The following is a 20587-nucleotide window of genomic DNA, read 5'->3' on the forward strand; positions in this document are numbered from 1 at the left end:
TCATGAAACTTGTAAAACGTGGACAACCCTTCCTCAACAGCCCCTCCTGAGAACAATTAACCTCATGAAAGAATATTCCCTGGTCAATTGTCCCATCAAGCCATCTACTTATCCTTTTCCTACCCACCAATCTTTCTAGTCTTATTTACTTCACTGTATAAAAGACCTTTCAGGGCGGGCCGCGGTGGCTCAGTGGGCAAAGTGCTTGCCTGCTATGCCGGAGGACCTCGGTTCGATTCCCGGCCCCAGCCCATGTAACAAAAAACGGAAAAACAAAATACAATAAAACAAGAAAATGTTTAAAGATGTTTCCCTTTCTTCCTTCCTTCCTTCCTTCTATCCTTCCTTCCTTCTCTCTGTCTTTCCTTTAAAAAAAAAAAAAAAAAAAAAAAAGACCTTTCAGAAATTTGCAGATTTCATGGTTGGAATATTTGTCTCATTGCAATAATCCCCTCCCACTTACTGCAATGATCCCTTTGAATGAAGTCTTTCTTTAGAGAAGCCCAGATTTGGTTTTGATGGCGGTTTAAGAGCTCTCCCTATCCTCTCTGGTACCCTACTTATTTCCTCTCTCTCAGGTATTTCCCTTAATAAAATCCTCGCATGTTTAATTCCTTCTTGGCATCTGATTCTCAGAGGACCTGTACTAAGACAAGTGTGCTGAAAGTGTTCTGAGAAAGCAAGCAGTAAGATGGAATTTGGTGCCTGTTCATCCTCTACCCAGCAGGCCTAGAGCCTGCTGTCCTGACTGGCAGGTGGAACACAATAGGTATTGGTAAAAGGATGATATAATTATTAAAGATTTCTACTGCTATAACCTGGGAAATGCCCTGTGGCAGGTTGATGGTGCAGGCATTTAGAAAACATGGGGAGAACAATATTTTCAAGGACAGTAGAGTTGACCGTTTATTGCTAAGTTGTATTAATGCCCTGCAGAAGGATAATAAGAGATGTAGAGTTGTTGACAAGCAATTAATAGCCAAGTGTGAAAACCAGAGAGTCTCCATGGTATCAATAAAGAGGACTTCTTCGCCTGTGTGGAAGTTTAAAAGGCCAGAGATCCATCCTTACAGGGACAGTGCCTGTGAGGTAAGGGTTTGTCTTTCCTAACTGCACAGACTCAGCCAGCACCATTCTAGGGGACTTAACAGAATAAAATCTTCAACAGTAAAGCATCTGACCAAGAGAAGTACTTTATTAAAAGAAGGCATGGGAATGGGCCCATTACTGTTGGGGCCACTGCATGTATATCACATACTGTCACCCAGAGGCAGTGGGCCTTCTGGAACATTGGCACAAGACTTTTTAAGGTGCAGCCAAAATGCCATGGAGGAAACCATCTGAAAGGATGAAGTTTATCCATCAAGAGACAGTAGGTTTATTAGATCAGTAGGTTTATTATTATTATAAGAGACTTTATATGGCCCTGTGTCCAAAAAGAAGGTTACATGGGCCCAAGACACAAAGGCTAGAAGTAGGAGTAACTCCACTTACCATCACTTCCAATGTATTTCCTATTTCTGCGATCCTAGGCTCTGTAGTGTTGGAGGTCCTGGTCCTGCCAAGGGGTACCATCTGCAAAGGGGACACAACAAGGTCCTATTGAACTACAAGTTATGGCTGCTACCAGGGCACTTTAAACAATTTTTGCCCAGGGACCAACAGGTTAAAAGGAATCACTGTACTGGCAGGGATAATTGACCCTGATCATCAGGACGAAGTTAGGTTACCTACACAATGGAGGCAAAGAGGAATATTTGGGGAACCCAAGTGATCTACTGGGCACCTCCTAGAAATGTCATGTAACTGAACATGTGCAACATCCCAAGATTGACAAACCTAGGAGTAGCAAGTCTATAGCCTCTGCAGTATAAATGTTTGGATCACACCATCAAAATAGGCATCACAACATTTTAAAAATCCAGTTAAAGTGCATAGTGGAGGAGAGAGAGGGTGAGTATTAGTGGCTCCAAGGTCAACAGAAGCCATGGGGACAACAGTTTAGCCCACTAACATCTTTCTTCTGAGTTTTCTTTAGGAAGAAAGGCTCTTAGAACCATGGAAGAGTTGCCCCCTGAATCTATATGGAGTAGTGGGTCTTTGAGGCACATGATGGATTGCAGAGGGCATGAGAATATGTCACAAAGATTCACTTTGAAATCCATCACAGGATTTTCACTGAGGCCATGCCAATGACTGAAGATCATGAAGATAATGATAGTAAGAAGACCCATTCCTGTAGGATAGGGAATTTCTTTGATGGTAACCTTTAGTTCAAGAACTCTCTACACGGCTTTGTCAAACTTTCTTTAGCTTGCACAGCAGTCTAGATGTTTCCACTTAATCTTCTCCCCCGTCTTGGTTTCAAAATTGGATCTCAGTCTGATGGCTGTTAAACCTTCTCCAGGTTTATTTCATTTCACACAGATTTTCTTCTAATAAAATCCTCATACATTTAATTCTGTCTTGGCATCTGCTTCTGGGAGGACCCAGACTAACATAACAGCATTTTTCATTTTCAGTGGGAATGTAAGGACGAGGATGGCCTTAATTTCCCTTTAGTTTGACTACATTTTAGACACACTTTACCTGATTCCAGGCCTCTGACTTCCTTCTCACCCTGGCCCTTATACTATTCAGGCACCTAACAGTGTAATAACCAGAGAATCTCTTTCTCTTTCATCTCTAAGTTCCAGGTGGCCTAATCACAGCAAAAGAAACCATTCTAAACCAAATGACCCTGACTGCAAACTCAGTAAATCATTCACCCAATCCAGGGATTCCATAATATCCTCCAATGACTTTTCATTAAAATCCCCAACCTGTAAAAACCCTGCTGCCCTTTGGTTCAGTGGGGCTGAGTTCAGGCTTTGTTTCTAGTCTCCCTCTCCTATTAAAATAACCTTGAATGAAGTTATCCTTCACCTGATGCTTTTTCTTTCTCTGATACAAGCATTGTGTAACATTCCTTCCACATTTACTACATACCTACTATGTACTAGGCTTGGTGAAGGGACTGGGGAAGTAGTGATGGATAGCTCACAGCCCCTGTATTACTGGGAGACTATAATGAATCATTAAATATTATTTCATCAAAATGGATACGGTGCCATCTTAAGCCTTTAGGAATTTATAAACCAGCCAATAAGATATTGTAAGAGCCTACTGACAAATACCTAGAGGAAAGTAAAAAAGTCTATATTAATTGCACACTGGAGAAAAAAAATAAAAGGATAAATTTTAGTAGGTCATTGTAATCACATTTAAATGAAATTACATTCCAGGTGTGTAACAGCAATGTAATACATAACAACCCTTAGTGAAATTAATAGAAAAATATCTCAGTCACAAAAACTTATTAAATATATTTCCTTTCAGCTGCCCCAACTCAAAGCTTTTTATTTGATGTGTTCTGCTCTGCTGTCTTGTGTCTTGAAGAGAACATTTCCCCTAAATCAGATCAATTTCTCAAAAACTCTAAATTGGGGTTATGTCTGGGCCCAGTTCTACCAATCTTTAGCTGGATGACCTTTGGCAATTTCCTTAATCTCCTTTAGCATCTGTTCTCCACTTGTGAAAAGGGATAATATTACCTATCTCATAGACTTGATGTGAGTAATAAATTAAATGAGATAATGTATGCAAAGTACCTGATTCATGTTAAGTGCTCAATGATTGACACCTACTATGATCATAAGGGTCATTAGTGCTATGGTGTGCTGGTTTGAAAATACTACATACCTCAGAAAAGCCATGTTCTAATCTTAATACAATCTTGTGGAAGCAGCTGTTTCTTTTAATCCCAATTCAATATTGTAGGTTGAAACTTTTGATTAGATTATCTCACAGAGATGTGACACCCAATTGTGATTAGGTGTCATCTAATCTAATTTGATTAGATGGAGATGGGACTCCACCCATTCCAGGTGAGTTTTAATTAGTTTACTGGGATCCTTTCAAAGGGGAAACATTTTGGAGGGAGTCAGAACCCACAGAAACAACAGACCAAAAGAGAGAGAGAGAGGGTTGACACAGATGCTTGGAGCCCAGCAGACGTCACTGTGAGATGTTAAGCAATCTGGAACCTGGAGAAAGCCAAGGGAAACCAAGAGATGAAAGTCAGTCCTGGAGAAGCAAAGTGAGGAATCCCCACAGGAACAGAGGCCGAAAGCAATGGAGCCCAGGAGCAAGGGACCAGTAGATGTCAGTCAGGTGACTACCCAGCTGACAGAGGTGTTCCTGATCCATTGACTTTCCTTGAGTTAAGGTTTCTTTCCCTGGATGCCTTAACTCAGTTTGGTTATTTTTATAGGTTTAGAACTGTAAGCTTGTAACTTATTAAATTCCCCTTTTTAAAAACCCAGTCCAGTGCTGGTATATCACGTTCTGACACCTTGCAAGCTAACACATATAGTTACATGGTGGTTTTGATGCATTATGTATCCCAGAAAAGGCCGTGTTCTTTTAATCTAATCTTGCGGGGGCAGACCTATTGTGGGTGGGACCTTTTGATTAGATTGTTTCAATTGAGGTGTGACCCATCCAATTCAAGGTGGGTCTTAATCCGTTACTGGAGTCCTTTATCGGAGGAGTTTTGGAAAGAGAGAAATACTCAGAGAAGCAAGAAGTACCAACAGAAGTGGAAAGAAAGAGCCACTGAAGCCAGAACATGAAGGCAATAAATCTTAAGAGAAAAAGGACCAGCAGATGCCAGCCATGTGACCTCCTATGTGACAGAGGAACCCTGGATGCCACAGCCTTTTTTCAGAGAAGGTATCTTCCTCTTAGCATCTTAATTTCAACATTTTCATGGCCTTAGAACTGTAAATTTGTAAATTAATAAATTCCCATGGTAAAAGTCAACCCATTTCTGGTACATTGCATTCCAGCAGCTTTAGCAAACCAAAATAGTTATCAGTGATGAGGCTTATAGGGAGACCATTCCAACTGATGCCACACCTTCCATGTTTGAATGTGTACATTGTATACCCTCTCTCTGACAGTTCCTTGAGAAGCAAGACCACACTGTGTAACATTTTTGTGTTCAAACTCTTTGAATAAGGTATTGCATACAAATGCTGGAGTCACCCTCCATTGACATTTCATCAACATGTATAGGTTTATTCAGATTTTCTATTTTTTTCTTGACCTAATAGGTTATTAATTTCTTTTAGAAATTGTCTACTTTATCTTATTTTTTCCCCAATGTTAGCACTCTAAAACTTCTATTAGAATTATGTCTCCCTTTTTATTGTGAATTTTGTTTGTTTGTTGTATTTAATTTTTTCTTGATAAGCCATGTAATAGCCATACCATTACAGTCAGCATTGGTTGGGGGCAGCAGGATTGGTAGAGTAAGAGTGGTTCAAGTGATGAATCCATGAATCCCATTCTCTCTGAAGAGATGAGCTGTTTTCAAGTATAACAGCTCATGCTGACACTAGGTTCGCATCACAAATATTTATTTCTACCAGTTGCAAGTTTGAGGAGACTACAGATAGCAATAAACAGACACAGAAATCCAACAAGGGCTGTCTGTGTGAAGCCAGGCCAGTTTTTCCTATTTAATCCTTCTCCCAGCCAGAAAGTTTAATGTGCAAATCAAAGGCCAAGGAGGTACCCAAAACCCTGCTTGGTATCCTGATGAATGTGTTAAAAAGAAATGTGATTAGAGAAGTGACAGAGTTAAGCAGGGAATTATGCAGCCTGCTCATGTTTTATGGATTCTGATGGAGTGGGAGTGGGCAGCAGCAGTGCTCTTCTGAATGATAATAGTCTGCAGCTTCTTATGAGTTTCTTATAGCTTAACTTTTTTTTTATTTTTCGGAGAGAATTTGTTAAAGCGTCCCTAACCCTTGACCTGGATAATACTTTCAATACGTTTAATTTTTTCTTACAGGAATTTCTAGGAGAAATTAGTCCAGTTGTATAAATGGAATATTAAAAGAACCTTTGATTATATATGTGGAAAGGGAGAAACTGAGAGAATAGGTTAAAAGGTTGCCTAGACAGTAGACAACATTAATCCTAAAATTTTAATCCCTATGCTATGCAGGACATAGAGGCAAGAAAAAAAAAGTTGTATTTCAAGCCAACATATAGGCAGCACTATATGTGAAAGGGAAACAATAATAGTTGCCTGGGGTCTGGGTATAACTCCCTATTGGTCTACCTGCTTTGGTCACCCATAAGAGCTCCAGATTCTACCAAGTTTGGAGTTTCTGTTATAACTCTCATAAGGATAGCACTTCAGCACGTATAAAACATTTTCTCATATTATTTTGATTGCTGTCTTTATCATCCCAGGAAAATAAATAGCAAAGGCATTATTTTCCCATTTGTACAAATGAAAAAAAATAGGGCTCAGAGGTGAAGAAACCTTTCTGGAGTAATACAGAACAGGTAATAACTCCGTGGAGGGACAAATATGGATTAGAATCCTAGCTCTGCCAGTTAGCTGTGTATAATTTTGCTAAAGCATATCATACACACCTGACTGGGCTGTGATAAAGAAATCTGCAACATGGTTAAGAGTCTAACTCTGTGTCTTTGGGTTTAGCAAAAGGTAACTGTCATTATTAGTGAGAAACATTCCTCCCAGCAGGCCTTGCTGCCACTGACACCATTAACCAAGAGTTGCGTAACAGAGTAAATATCCTGAACGCAAAAGAATGATGCCAGAAGGCAGTGCTAATTAATTAAATATGTACAATCATGAACTATTCAGAATAGCTAGATATGAAAGGGATTTTCAAAGGGATTGGGACATGATGCTCACCAACATGTGGAAAACAGTTCCCCATGTTTTTCCCCTGAAATGCACTTGTATTCTCAACACAATTGCTTGGGCCATAGCAGAGGTCATCTCTGGAGGACTAGCAGCTTTCCTGCTCCTAATCTCTATGGCAGTGCCTGCAAAAGCCTGCATGTGGCCAAAGGCAACATCATGTTGCAGCCAAAGCCATCAATACATGTTGCCAGGCCTCTTTCTGCTGCCTTATCAGTATTCTGATTTTAGGCAGGCATGGATGAGCATCTGTAGTTCATGAAACCAGATCAACTCTCCATTCCCTGGGAAAAGGGAGGATTTGTAAAGATACAGAGTCCCATATGTCAGCCATATGTTTCAGGTCAGATTGACATCCAGCATCTCTCTAACAAGGTGAGCTGATCTATAAATACTAAGCAAATAAATTCTGAGTTGTTATTCATATTCTCCCTGAGGATGTCCTTGTGTACCTGTATTCTAGGGGAACACTTTACTTACAAATGAAGAGCTAATAAAAAAATCCCATATACACACAACTTGCTAAATAATAACAGAAGACCTTTATCTGCTGGGTTGAACGCAGCACTCTAAACAAGAAAATGCTGGAGCCCTAGTTAGTGCCAAGGAAATATTTCTCTGGGAGTACTCTGTCATTCTCTGGGAGAGTTTATGCACTCGAGTAGCATCTCATTAATTCAGATAACACTAATTGGAAAGATAAGGCAGAGAGGTTGTCCTAAGAGGGATATGCACAACATTATATCAGGTGTGTGGAGTCCTGTTAAGCCCTGCATTTACCAATAGCTAAACCATGCAATCTGCTCACTTGTAGGAGTTGGCAATTTGGTGGCCATCAGACACAGGGCCCTAGCTGGCTGCTGGGAGCATAAGAGCATAAGGATTTTCAGTCAAGACAGATTTATTATAGGAACACTATTCCCATAGGATGAATACAGCAGAGAACCTGGAGATAGGATTCATTAGAAAGTGACAAAGAGATTCTTGCTAATATTCTTGCCTGACAACCAGAGTCCTGCTTGGACCATGGCATTCAATAACTGAGGCTCAAGACTTTTTGTTCAAAGCATTGATTTTTATCTGGTGAACCAAAAAAACTTGGTTTTCATCTTGCAGACATGTGATGAAATTACAAAATATACCTTCCATGCAGGGAACACAGTGAAGGGAACTGCACTGGCCCTTCACTGCAATATAATGAGTCTTTGGACAAGGTGTGCAGTAGAGGATGAATGAATGTTCCAAAAGAGTGCATTGTTCCTCTACTGGGATGTGAGGAGAGCCCCAGCTAGTTTTCTTTCCTTGCTATTTAGCCTGTGTCTGAACTGGCTGAGTGATGTCAGACAAATCCCACAGCTTCCAGAAAGCCTCATTTTCACCATCTATAATTGCCTCTTAGGGGTGGTGAGAATTAAATAAGATAATGCATGCAAAGTGCTTAGAAAGAACCCTGGTATTTTAATAAGTCCTCAATGATTTTAGCTGTCTTGAAAATCCTCATTCTTATCATTAGGCATCATGAGACTGTGAAGGAAAAGAAACTCATAGTCTGTACTTTGGGCAAACTAATGAGGGATGCCAGAGATATTCCATGGAGGCACCCAAGTAAATACAGAAATACCTAAATTGAGTAGGGGAATGCAGCAGAGAGTGGAAGTCCATTTGGGGCTGTTCCCTGAAGGTTCAGATACAATGATCCCACCATCAACCACAGACATGTGTTAAAGGCTTATTATGTACCAGGCAGTCTGACAGGCCATTTATAGACCTGACCTTATGCATTCTAGATATGCTGGGCTTTGGGGAAGTGCTGACTCAGTAAGGTGCAAACAAGGAAAAATTTAACTTTTCCCTTCCATCATTGCCCTTTAAACCTACCATTTAGAATTATCCCTCAACAAAACTCCAAGTTTATTTTTATCTTTGCCTGACAACCAGAGTCCTGCTTGGACCATGGCATTCAATAACTGAGGCTCAAGACTTTTTGTTCAAAGCATTGATTTTTATCTGGTGAACCAAAAAAACTTGGTTTTCATCTTGCAGACATGTGATGAAATTACAAAATATACCTTCCATGCAGGGAACACAGTGAAGGGAACTGCACTGGCCCTTCACTGCAATATAATGAGTCTTTGGACAAGGTGTGCAGTACCTTATCTTTTCTTGTCATTTTAACATATTAACAATTAGTCTCATTTGGGGATCAATAGATTTAATACATATATTTAAAATTCCTCCCCTCCTTGAGCTTTTGTTGGACTTGAGCTTGAAAGCCTACACTGAGAAGGTGGTGGCATGTTTACTGTCCTCACTGCTTCCCTGTTTGCTCTTCCAGCCTTCCTCCCACTCACTAGCTAGCTCCCTTTTCTCCAGGGTTGGAGCAGAAGAGAGGTGAGGAAGGAGCTGGAAAGGTCTCTCCTGACTGTGCTGCTTTATCCTGACTTGGTGGCCCACTGATTGTGGCAGATACCCAATGCAGGCTGGAAGAGTACTCCTTGCTAATACCACTTGTTATTCTGTTTCCTGCACCTGGGTGTTCCTTCTCCTAATTGCTGACTCCTCCTCCTGGGGCCCTGCTCTGACCACACACCTGCCCTGTAGGCTCACCTCTTGGTGGGTCCCCTTGGGGACAGCCCTGGCCAATGACCACCTTCAGCACAAACTTGGGCTTGCAATGTTTTCCTGCTTACTCCCACTGCAACCTGCTCTACACACCTGTCCTCAGGGCCTCTCCAGCCAGCTGGTCCCCTTCAGAGAGATAGTCACCCTGCATTCCCCAAACTCCAAAGGGCACATGTTGAGTTCTCACAATTTAATTCAGTTTGAGAATTTATTGAGCCCCTCTGACTATTTGCTGGGCACTGTTCAAGGGACTTGTGTTGCAGCAATAGATAAAACAAGGGATCTGTCCTCATGGAATTTATATCCTAGTGGAGAGAGACAAAGTTATGACAAAACTAACAAAGAAACCAATGAGCTAAATTACTAATAAGTTACATAGTAAATTAGAAGGTGAAAGATAATATGGACAAAAATAAAGCAGGGGGAGGAACTGAGATTGTTAAAGGGAATTGTAATGTTGAATAGTCACAAAGACTTTACTAGAAGGTTGACTTGGAGGATATATAGGCATCTGGCAAAGACTCTCTCCTAATATTTGCCTCAAGTATCTTAGTGGCACTGAGAGCCCAGATCAGTAACTTTCAGGTGGGGTGAGAAATTAATCTTCCCTCTTGGAAGATTCCCTTCTACAAGTTGTGGGATTGAAGTGGGGAGGGGTAAGCACACTCTTTCTTTCCCCTTTCCTTTTAAAAAAATTCTTTCTTTCAGTTTCCCTTCCATCTCCTCTAATATACACTTGACATAGTTGATGGACTATGATTTTTAAAATTTTCTGGGGCTTCACTTTAAAATGTGTGAGCATTTAATTTATCTTATTTCCTAGCTTCTGGACATCAACCCCAATTCCAAGACAACAGATAAGGCCTACCTGACTTCCTCCTACATATATTAAAGAAATTGAGATTCAGTCCCTTGATCAAGACCCCATAGATAAGAGACCACAGGGATTTTAATTAGATCACATGAGCAGCTGGATGAATAATGTAAAGAGAAAATTATTCCAATCATTTACCAGCAGTGTTTTATGTTCACACTTTTCTCCATTTCCTTGTGCTCAAATCTTAAGAAGTTATGACAAAACTAATAAAGAAACTGTTATAGTAGAAATGCTCAGCAAGTAACAAACTGCAGCTTGTTCCTACCTCAGTTTCACAAGAAGAATCTTTAAAACCCAGGTAGTTTTCTGCCACACAAACTCTTCTCCCAATTTCTCTGCTTTGATGAGATCATTTAAAAATAAATCTTAGGGGGTGTGAGGGTGATTCAATGGTAGAATTCTCGTGTGCCATGCTGGAGACCTGGGTTCGATTCCTGGTCCATGCACTTCCTAAAAACAAACAAACAAAAGAAACCAAAACAAACAAGCAAACAAAAAATTCAACAAATGGTGCTCCAATAAGGGGATACTCACATGGAAAAAGAACAAAATGTGACCCCGTCATACAGCATACAAAAAAAAAAACAAATCTTGAAATGTTCTTGTAAATGATGTGCTCTGGTCATGTTCCATACTGAACAGGGTAACTCAATCCCTAGAACTTATTGCCTTGACAGAATAATAGCTACTACATCTACTTTTGGAGAGCATTATCTTTCCTTAACAAGAGAAAAAATACATGTATCCTTTTAACACCATCAACTTCTCCTCCTTTTCGTAAGGCCATCTTCTAGTCACTAAATCACATTTGAGCTACTCCTACTTCATCAACTTGCCCCAAGTAACACTACAGACTTTTGAAAGGGTCATAATGCATAGTTGAAAATTAGTTCCAACTAGAATTTTCAGAGTTAATTACCACTTTAACCACCTGTATTCAGGCTCATCAAGAGAGCTGTCCTTGAGAGACACTGCTGGTAAATGATTGGAATAATTTTCTCTCTAAACTACTCTGCAGACTTTTCATGTACCTTAATACATTTTCTGGGCGGGCCGCGGTGGCTCAGCGGGCAAAGTGCTTGCCTGCTATGCCGGAGGACCTCGGTTCGATTCCCGGCCCCAGCCCATGTAACAAAAACGGAGAAACAGAATACAATAAAACAAGAAAATGTTTAAAAAATGTTTCCCTTTCTTCCTTCCTTCCTTCCTTCTATCCTTCCTTCCTTCTCTCTGTCTTTCCTTTGAAAAAAAAAAAAAAAAAAAAAAAGACAATGGTGAGGATTAAATGAGATGAATTAAGATAAGCACCCAATTATTGTTGTTGTTGTTATTGATGTAATCAAACTATCATTGAGGAAATTAATGAATGCCTTTAGAAATTTAAGTCCCTGGTTTTGTGCCTTGACCTCAGTAGTTGCTCTCTCCCATAGCTCCCAGTGCTACTGGAATCTAAGAGGGGAGATCCTTAGCACCACAAAAGGGAAATCAGGAGGCCATTGACAGGCTTATGGTATGAGTAGTAGAGAAAATCATGGAGAATAATAAAAGGGAAAATCCTGTATATTATCTGCTGGGGAACTGTTATTTGATTACCACCCTTTAGCATGCAAGCATTGTTCTAAGCACTGTTGCACCAAAAAGGATGAGGACAGATAGATGGAGAAGAACATGGAAGTTACTTGAGTTTTCCTTTCCCCACCAACAAGCCAACTTGTTATTGTTGAGCACCACCTACACATTAAGATTTCTGCTAGGTGAATGAGGCATTATACGTAGTTTCTGTTCTCATGGAGTTTATGATCTAGTAGGAAAGGAAAATATTGAACAAGCATTAACAACATGGGAAAGCAAGGCAAGTACTCGGTGCAGTGGCAGAACTTAGGATGGGATCTGACCGAGTCTAGGGTATCAGGAAGGTGTATGGAAGGATGTGATGCTTTAATTGAAACCTAAAAGATGAGAAGGATTAACCTGAGGAAGAGGAATTAGGAGAGTGTTCCATGCAGAGAGGAAGGCAAGTGTAAAGGCCCAGAGTGGATAAAGATGATGTGTTAGAAGAACTGAAAGAAGGCAAGTGTGGCTGAAAGGCAAAGACTGAGGGAATAACACTGCAAGAGATGAGGCCATGGATAATGACTGCCTCATTTTTCTTGCCCAAAATCTTTTCCTCCCTGTAACCTTCTACTGCACTTGATTTGCCCTGGAATTCCCTAAGCTTCTCATCACCAAGAGCCCCCCACCCCCGCTTCTTAATTTCTTTTACTTGTCACTTTTGTTTTTGAATATTTTGTTTTACATATTTCATCAAATGCACCGTACTTATTAAAACTTGAATTAATTACCCCATTTTAATTAAAGCCATCTTTTCACAGCTTCTGATCAGAAGGAGATAAACAGTGTTATCACAGAGAGCTGATAGAATTCCAGTGAACAGCATACAAATGTGACATCTTTTTGATAATATTAGTAATCACTAATGTTGGTTGGATATTTTCTGTATGCCTAGGCACTATGGTAAATATTCTTTATGCATACTAATGTCCTTTAATCTTCCTGTCACCCCAGGAAACACTCCATTTTTTAAATGAGAGTAATCAACTGAGAGTCAGCGAGGTAAAGCAACTTGCCCAAGTTCTCACAGTTAAAAAGGAGTGAACCTGGGATTCAACCCGATGTAGAGGAACGGCAGAGCCCACACTCTATAACCACTCGATATGCAGTTTCTGTCCTGCAGATTTATTATAGATAAGCCCATTGATTTTTTTCAACTATTAAAAATATCCCTGACATTTCTCCCCTCTCTCACGCCAACTCGATGCCTTTGAAAATAGAACAAAACTTCCTGGGGGTTTGCATACTTTAAGCAGCCATTCTTTGCTTGCAAGCTTGGACTGCCCAACTAAATTACAAGATTCACAAAGTAGGGACAGATTCTGAAACTCTCTTCCATCCATGGTCCTACATAGCAGTAGCTTAGGCACATTTTGTGTACATTTGAATTGACTTTACACTTGAAACTTAGAGAACAACTTATGAATACAAGTCAACTTGAAAAGCTTTATCAGTACATTGGGGATTCCTCTGTGATTTTGTTGATTTAAAACAGTCTCTGCTTTTTTTTGTTATGTACCATATTTGAGAACCTACATTGCAGAACAGCTATCTGATTGTGCTATTCATGAGAAAGAAAATAAAACACTAATGTTCTATGCACAGTTCTATCTTTATGATAATGATTCAAGGCTAAGATTCCCAAATATCTCTAAAAATAATGATAGCTCAATTATCTGGCATCAAAATTCTGCTATTTAATGTTGGTGGGAGAATTCTAACTCTTCAATTTGATAAATTTTTCATTCTCAGATAGAAAACAATATAACAAAATTTTTTGCATCATGCACAGCCAATTGCATTAGTTTATTTGCTTCTATGGCAACAGAAGATTAAACAAACTGAGTTTATGTGGTTAGGTATAAAATAAACTCATTGAAAGCAATTATTTCAAATTAAAACTGAATATTAGGTTTATTCCTATAATAATGATGGGATGGTGGCTTACATATTCTGCAGCAATATGTTATTTCCATACAGAACTGTAAAGGATGTTCTACTCTCTTGGACTCAGATCCCTGTCCATAGCTGGGTCTAGATTTGTTGTCTAAAGAGTATTGTCCACATAAATTCCAAACAGCTAATTTGATTGAGAGTTGACTAAAATGAGTCTTTAGGTAGATAGAACCAGCAAGGAAATAACACTTAGCCCAAGATAGAGAAGGTATTCTATGATGAGACTAATCTGAATTAAATTGAGCTGATCAACACATGGAACAATGTTGCTGAAATAAACAAAAATATGTTACAAAGAGAATGAAATGATTCAGTTCCTTAAACTTCACCAAGCCATGACAAGGTACCTGGTAGCTGCAGTGTCCAGAAGATAAATCAGGCTATATTCTTGATTGCAACCAGCTTTTAGTTTTCACACGTATTATTTTTTTTCAAGGAGTTTCTTCTCTCCCCTTCAGATTTATTTTTTAAATGCCAAAAGATTCTGGTGAAAACCCTCAGAAAGAACATTTCAGTATATACGTTGTTCAGCTATTACTAAAAATCTAAATAAAAAGTCTGAAGTTAAAAAAAATTATTTCAGGCAGGCCTAGGTTTTCAGAGTAGCATTTGCTATAAAATAATGAAATAAGATGAAAATTATCATGGAAATGAATCCAAAAGAAGAAAAATAAGAGCCCATTTTGGAATTGTAGAAGAGAGCATTCAACTAAAAAAAAAAAAACTAACATGATTGAGTCTGTCTAACTTAAAAGTAGATTTACACATTCAGCACAGTATAACTGTAGGCAAGGCAGGGCATAAGGTAGCAGAAGTAGAACTTTTGGAGAAGAAGAGGAGGAAGAGGAGGAGAGGAAGAACCGTACTGTTCTTTTCCATACTGTTCTTCTCCACCTAGGAATCAATGGCCACATTCCCTCCCCCAGATCTGGTCCATCATCTCTCCCTTGGGGCTTTCTTATCTCCCTTATGTCCTTCCAAAGCCTGTCTTCTTTCACATTCCAGCTCAAACCTCTCCACTAAAAAGCCACTCTTGGGTACTCACTCTAACTCAACTTACTTGGTATTTCCCTTCCCTGGACTCATTCTTTCCTCATTGTAAGTGTGCCAGACTCTCACTTAACCATTTCACATGTGTGCTCCTTATCTCCAAATCCAGGCTGTGAGCCACACAAGGTACCCAGTAATGAGCACATTTCCCACACTCAGACTTGGGGCTTATATGAAGGACTCACATGTTTGTTAATTGATTTATGTACAATTTTAGTTTGCTAACTAAAGTTTACAATTTGAAAGCTGCTTTTTCAAATGAACCTTATGTAACTCTGTATTTCATAAAGAGTGATTTTAATAAAAACCTTTGTAATTCCCTTCTCCCTGATCAGACTCCAAACTATAATAGATAATGTAATACCATAGAGTTGAAATAAAAAAACAGGAGCCATTTGCATTGGTGGCTTTCAGGTGAGATATTTTATACCTAATTAGTGCCCAAGGAGTTTTATTTTATTTTTTTTACATTGATTATGTGAACTATAACGTGTTGATAATTCTATTTGATTTAGCAAAATTAAACCCTTCTAGTTAAACTAGCAAGAAATGGTCTTGCCATCAACACAGGCTAATCAAGAACAAAATCTACAACATGTAAATAAAATAACCAATGTAGTCCAAGCTTAGTGAAGAGAAAGACATAATAGCTTACAGAAAAATACATAATAGCTTACAGATGTGAGGCAGCAGATATATTTGACTGGTACCATTAAGAGATAAAAAGAATGAAAACTCCAAAAGAAGATATAGCATTCTCTTATTCATTTCTGAGAAATCCTTCTTTATCTTTACATAGTTTCTTCTTTATTGTGCTAGTTTGAAAGCATTATGTACCCTAGAGAAGTCATGTTCTTTCAATCCCAATCCAATTTTGTGGGGGCAGACTTATTGTTTAGGGTGGAACCTTTTGATTAGGTTATTTCCATGGAGATGTGACACACCCAAATGTGGGTGTGGCCTTTTGATGAGATGGTGATGTAACTCTGCCCATTCAAAGTGCATCTTGATTAGTTTACTGGAGTCCTTCTTTTAAGAGAGGGAACATTTTGGAAAAAGCTCAGACATAGACTGTTCTAGCTTACTAGCTGCTGGAATGCAATATACCAGAAACGGAATGGCTTTTAAAAGGGGAATTTAATAAGTTGCTAGTTTACAATTCTAAGGCTGAGATAATGTCTCAATTACAACAAGTCTATAGAAATGTCCAATCAAAGGCATCCAGGGAAAGATACCTTGGTTCAAGAAGGCCGATGAAGTTCAGGGTTTCTCTTTCAAGTGAGAAAGCACATGGAGAACACAGTCATGGTTTCTCTCTCAGCTGGAAGGGCACATGGTGAGCAAGGCGTCATCTGCTAGCTTTCTCTCCTGGCTTCCTGTTTCATGAAGCACCCTGGGAGGTATTTTCCTTCTTCATCTCCAAAGGTCGCTGGCTTGTAGACCCTCTGCTTCTCGTGGCTATGTCATTCTTCTCTGCTCTCTCTGAATCTCCATTCTCCAAAATGTTTCCTCTTTCATAGGACTTCAGAAACTAATCAAGACCCACCCGAATGGGTGAAGACATGTCATCACCAAATCTAGCTTAACAACCACTCTCGATTACATCAATCTCCAGGGAGATGATCTAATTACAGTTTCAAACATACAATGCTGAATAGGGATTAGAAGAGATGGCTGCCTTTACAAAATGGGATTAGGATTAAAACATAGCTTTTCTAGGGGACATACTTCCTTTCAAACCAGCACATTCCACCCTCTGGACTCTTAAAAAGACATGTTTTCCCCATATACAAAATACATTTATTTCATAACAATATCAGAGAGCCTTAAACCATTTCAGTAACATCACATATACAATACAAGGTTAACACCAGTACAAAATCTCAAAGTTAGTTATAAGCACAGTCTGTCCTAAGGCAAAATTATTCTCTAGCTTTGGACCTTTGAAAACTCATAACAAGTTATTTGCTGCCAACATACAAAGGAGGTACAGCCATAGGATACATATACATAGGGAGGAAAGTGAAAACCTGCAGGGCAAAGTCCATTTAGATTTCGAAGTCTGAGAATCATTTGTGTTCGGGGCATTTGAAAGCAGTCCTGCCTCTCTTCAAATACAACCTTGCGGGACTTTGGGGAGACCACCTTTTACTCGGCTCCACCCTCTCCAAGGATCAGGGCTGCACCCGGGCTCTCTGCCATCTCCGAGGCACACGCTCAACCCCACCATGTGGTAGTAGCCAGGCTCTCCCCAAACCCCAAGGAATGTGCTTCACCCTATCCAAGCCCTGAGGCCACATGACTCTTCCACTGCAATGAGGTGGAAGGCCCATCCTCTGCCTTTGGGGCAAACTCACCCTTTCCATGGGCTTGGGTGCCATCTGCTCTCCTGGCCCAAGGTTGACTTCAGATCTCAGCCTCCATGGATTTGCCTCTGAAGTTATTTTTCCCTCCAATGTGTCCCTTCTATGAAACCCCCAGTACAGACTGGCAACGGCTCTGTTTATACAGGTCCCACAGCACTCTTGTTGGCTTTCTATGCAGGAGACTTGGATTGTACCCATCAGACATAAGGAGTTCCCACAAATCCTTCCTGGATAACTCCATGTCCAATCCCGGCTTTCTCTGAAATGGCTGACTGGTTCTACATTTGGTTAAATCCTCTCACAGGGCACTATTCTTGAGGTCTCCCTTTCTGGAGGCCCAGAATTTTCCAGGACATCAATTTCTGGTTTCTTTCTAACTGAGAGTTCAGTTTTCAGCTTATCTCTCTCCTGTTGCATTTCACTATAAGCTGCGAGGAGAAACCAGGCTGCACTTTCAACATTTAATTTGGAGATCTCTTCTGCTAAATATCCAAGTTCATGGCTTTTAAAATCTGCCTTCCAGCCAAAGCCCCTAGTTAATTTTGCCAGATTATCTGCCATTTTAAAACAAGGCTCATCTTCCTTCCAGTCTATAATAACACACACCTCATTTCTGTCTAAGGCTTTATCAGAAGTGTTTTTAGAGTCCTCTTTTCTAACAACAGTCTCTTCAAGGCATTCTAGGCCTTCTCTATCAAGTTTCTCACAACTCTTCCAGAATCTTCCCCTTATCCATTTAAAAAGCAGTCCAACATGTTTGGTATTTGCAAACTGCAGCAGCACCCCACTCCTCAGGTACCAAAATCTGTTCTAGTTTTCTTGCTGTGGGAATGCAATATATCAGAAACAGAATGGCTTTTAAAGAGGGGAATTTAATAAGTTGCTACTTTATAGTTCTAAGGCAGAGAAAATGTCCAGGTTAAAACAAGTCTATAGAAATGTCCAATATAAGGCATCCAGGGAAAGATACCTTGATTCAAGAAGGCCAATGAAGTTCAGGATTTCTCTCTCAAGTGGAAGGGCACATGGTGAACACAGTCAGAGTTTCTCTCTCATCTGGAAAGGCACATGTTGAACACGGTCAGGGTTCCTCTCTCATGTGGAAGGGTACATGGTGAAGATGGCATCATCTGCTAACTTCTTCTCCTGGCTTCCTGTTTCATGAAGCTCCCCGGGGGGCATGTTTCTTCTTCATCCCCAAAGGTTGCTGGTTGGTGGACTGTGCTTCTCGTGGTTATGCCATTCTGCTCTGCTCTCTCTGAATCTCCATTCTCCAAAATGTTTCCTCTTTTATAGGACTCCAGAAACTAATCAAGACCCACCCGAATGGGTAGAGACATGTCATCACCTAATCCATCATAACAACCACTCTCAATTACATCATATCTCAAGGGAGATGATTTAATTACAGTTTCAAACATACAATGTTGAGTAGGGATTAAAAGAAATGGCTGCCTTTACAAAATGGGATTAGGATTAAAACATGGCTTTTCTAGGGGACATGCATCCATTCAAACAAGCATACAGACATTTGGAGATACAGAGAAAAATGTCAGAAGGCCCCACAGGATCTGTGAGAGCTGTCTGAAACCAGAAGCCAGGATAGGAACTCAGCAGATGCTGCCATGTGCCTTTCCATGAGAAGCTAAGCAAGCCAGAACCCAGAGTTTTGCACCAGAGAAGCCCCACTGACATTTAGAGAAGAAGCCACTGGAATCAGAAGCACAATGCAATGAACTGAGAGTGAGGACCACAGACATCAGCCATATGCCCTCCCAGCTGACAGAGAAATCCTGGGCATCATTTGGCCTTTCTTCAAAGTCAAAGTATCTTTTTCTGGATGCCTTAGTTTGGACATTTTTAAGGCTGTAATTTTTAAGAACTGTAATTTTATAACTTAATAAATCCCCTTTATTAAAGCTTTCTGGTACATTCCATTCCAGCACATAGCAAACTGAAACAATTATCTGTAATTTTCCATACCCCAGTTTCTCAGTAGTTCACAATTGTGTCCTATATCAGCAACAAATATCCATTAAAATATCATATAAAGATATAAATATTTGTTCTCAAGCAACATCGGTGTGAAAAAAAAAGTCTTGGAAAATAACTCAATGATCAGTCCCCCAATTTAAAAAAATGTGATATGGAAGACAGATGATGGAACACACATACATTTTTCTCCTAAAATCAAAATCCATATACACAAGAAAGAATTTTTTTTTAAAGAATAAATACATGACCTCCTGTCTGGATAAGAAGACACAACTCAACTTCCCTGTACTTCCCCATTAAATGCAACTGTAAACCCTAGGAATAATTCAAACAGAAAAGCATAGGGGAGCTCTAAAAGGACTGACAAGAAATAATCTGATCAAAAGTTTCTGCCCAACAATATTGAATTAAGATTAAAAGAAACAGCTGCCCCCACAAGATTGGATCAGGATTAAAGCATAGCTTTTCTGGGGAACATAATACTTTCAAACCAGCACACACGCCAACATCAAGATGAATAAGATGTTGGAATTATCTGACAAAGATTTTAAAGCAGCCAGCATAAATTTGATTCAAGAAGCAAATGCAAATGCACTTGTAACAAATATAAAATATAGGAAATTATCATCAAAGAATAAAACATTATAAAAAGAACCAAAGGGAAATTACATAATCGAAAAATACAATGATCAAACTAAAAAACTCGCAATAAAAAAAAAACACCTCACAATATAGGCTCAATAGCACAATGAATATGACAGAATAAAGAATCAATGAACTTTAAGATAGAACAATTAAACATTACCCAACCTGAAGAGCAGGTAGAAAACAGACTGAAAAAGAATGAACACAGCCTAAGAGATCTGTGAGACAGATCTAACATTCATGTCATTGGAAGCTCAGAAAGAGAGTAGAAAGACAGTCAGGCTGAAGAAATATTTGAATAAACAGTGGCTAAATTTTCTCCAGTTAATGCTGAAAAGCATTAACATACAGACTCATGAAGCCAAACAAATACCAAACAGGATAAATCCAAAGAACTTCAAGTCAATACCCATTACAATTAATTGCTTAAAAGTTAAATAATGAAAACAGGGAGAAATGATACATTACCTACAGGAAAGAAAGCAATTGATGTGCCAGCAGACTTTTCATCCAAAAGCATGTAGACCTAAAAGAGGTGCCACAACATTTTTCAAGTGATGTAAGGAACTGCCAACCTTGAATTCTATGATGAAAATATCCATCAGGACTGAAATGGAAATAGAGACATTCTTAGACAAAGGATAAAGAAGAGGATTTGATGCTGGAATACCTACTTTT

General features: G+C 39.5%; 1 long non-coding RNA gene across 10 annotated transcripts in view; it reads right to left on the reverse strand.

Moving 5' to 3' along the window:
• The window catches only part of LOC143654287 (uncharacterized), a 397473-nt gene that overhangs the window by 123389 nt on the left and 253497 nt on the right, over positions 1–20587 (reverse strand). For all 10 annotated transcript variants that reach the window (XR_013161747.1, XR_013161744.1, XR_013161743.1 and 7 more), the window contains one exon: positions 1495–1575. This is a non-coding gene — a long non-coding RNA (uncharacterized LOC143654287). The remainder of the gene's footprint in view (positions 1–1494; positions 1576–20587) is intronic.

The sequence above is a fragment of the Tamandua tetradactyla genome, chromosome 13 (genome assembly GCF_023851605.1).
Source record: "Tamandua tetradactyla isolate mTamTet1 chromosome 13, mTamTet1.pri, whole genome shotgun sequence".
Classification (NCBI taxonomy): Eukaryota; Metazoa; Chordata; class Mammalia; order Pilosa; family Myrmecophagidae; genus Tamandua; species Tamandua tetradactyla.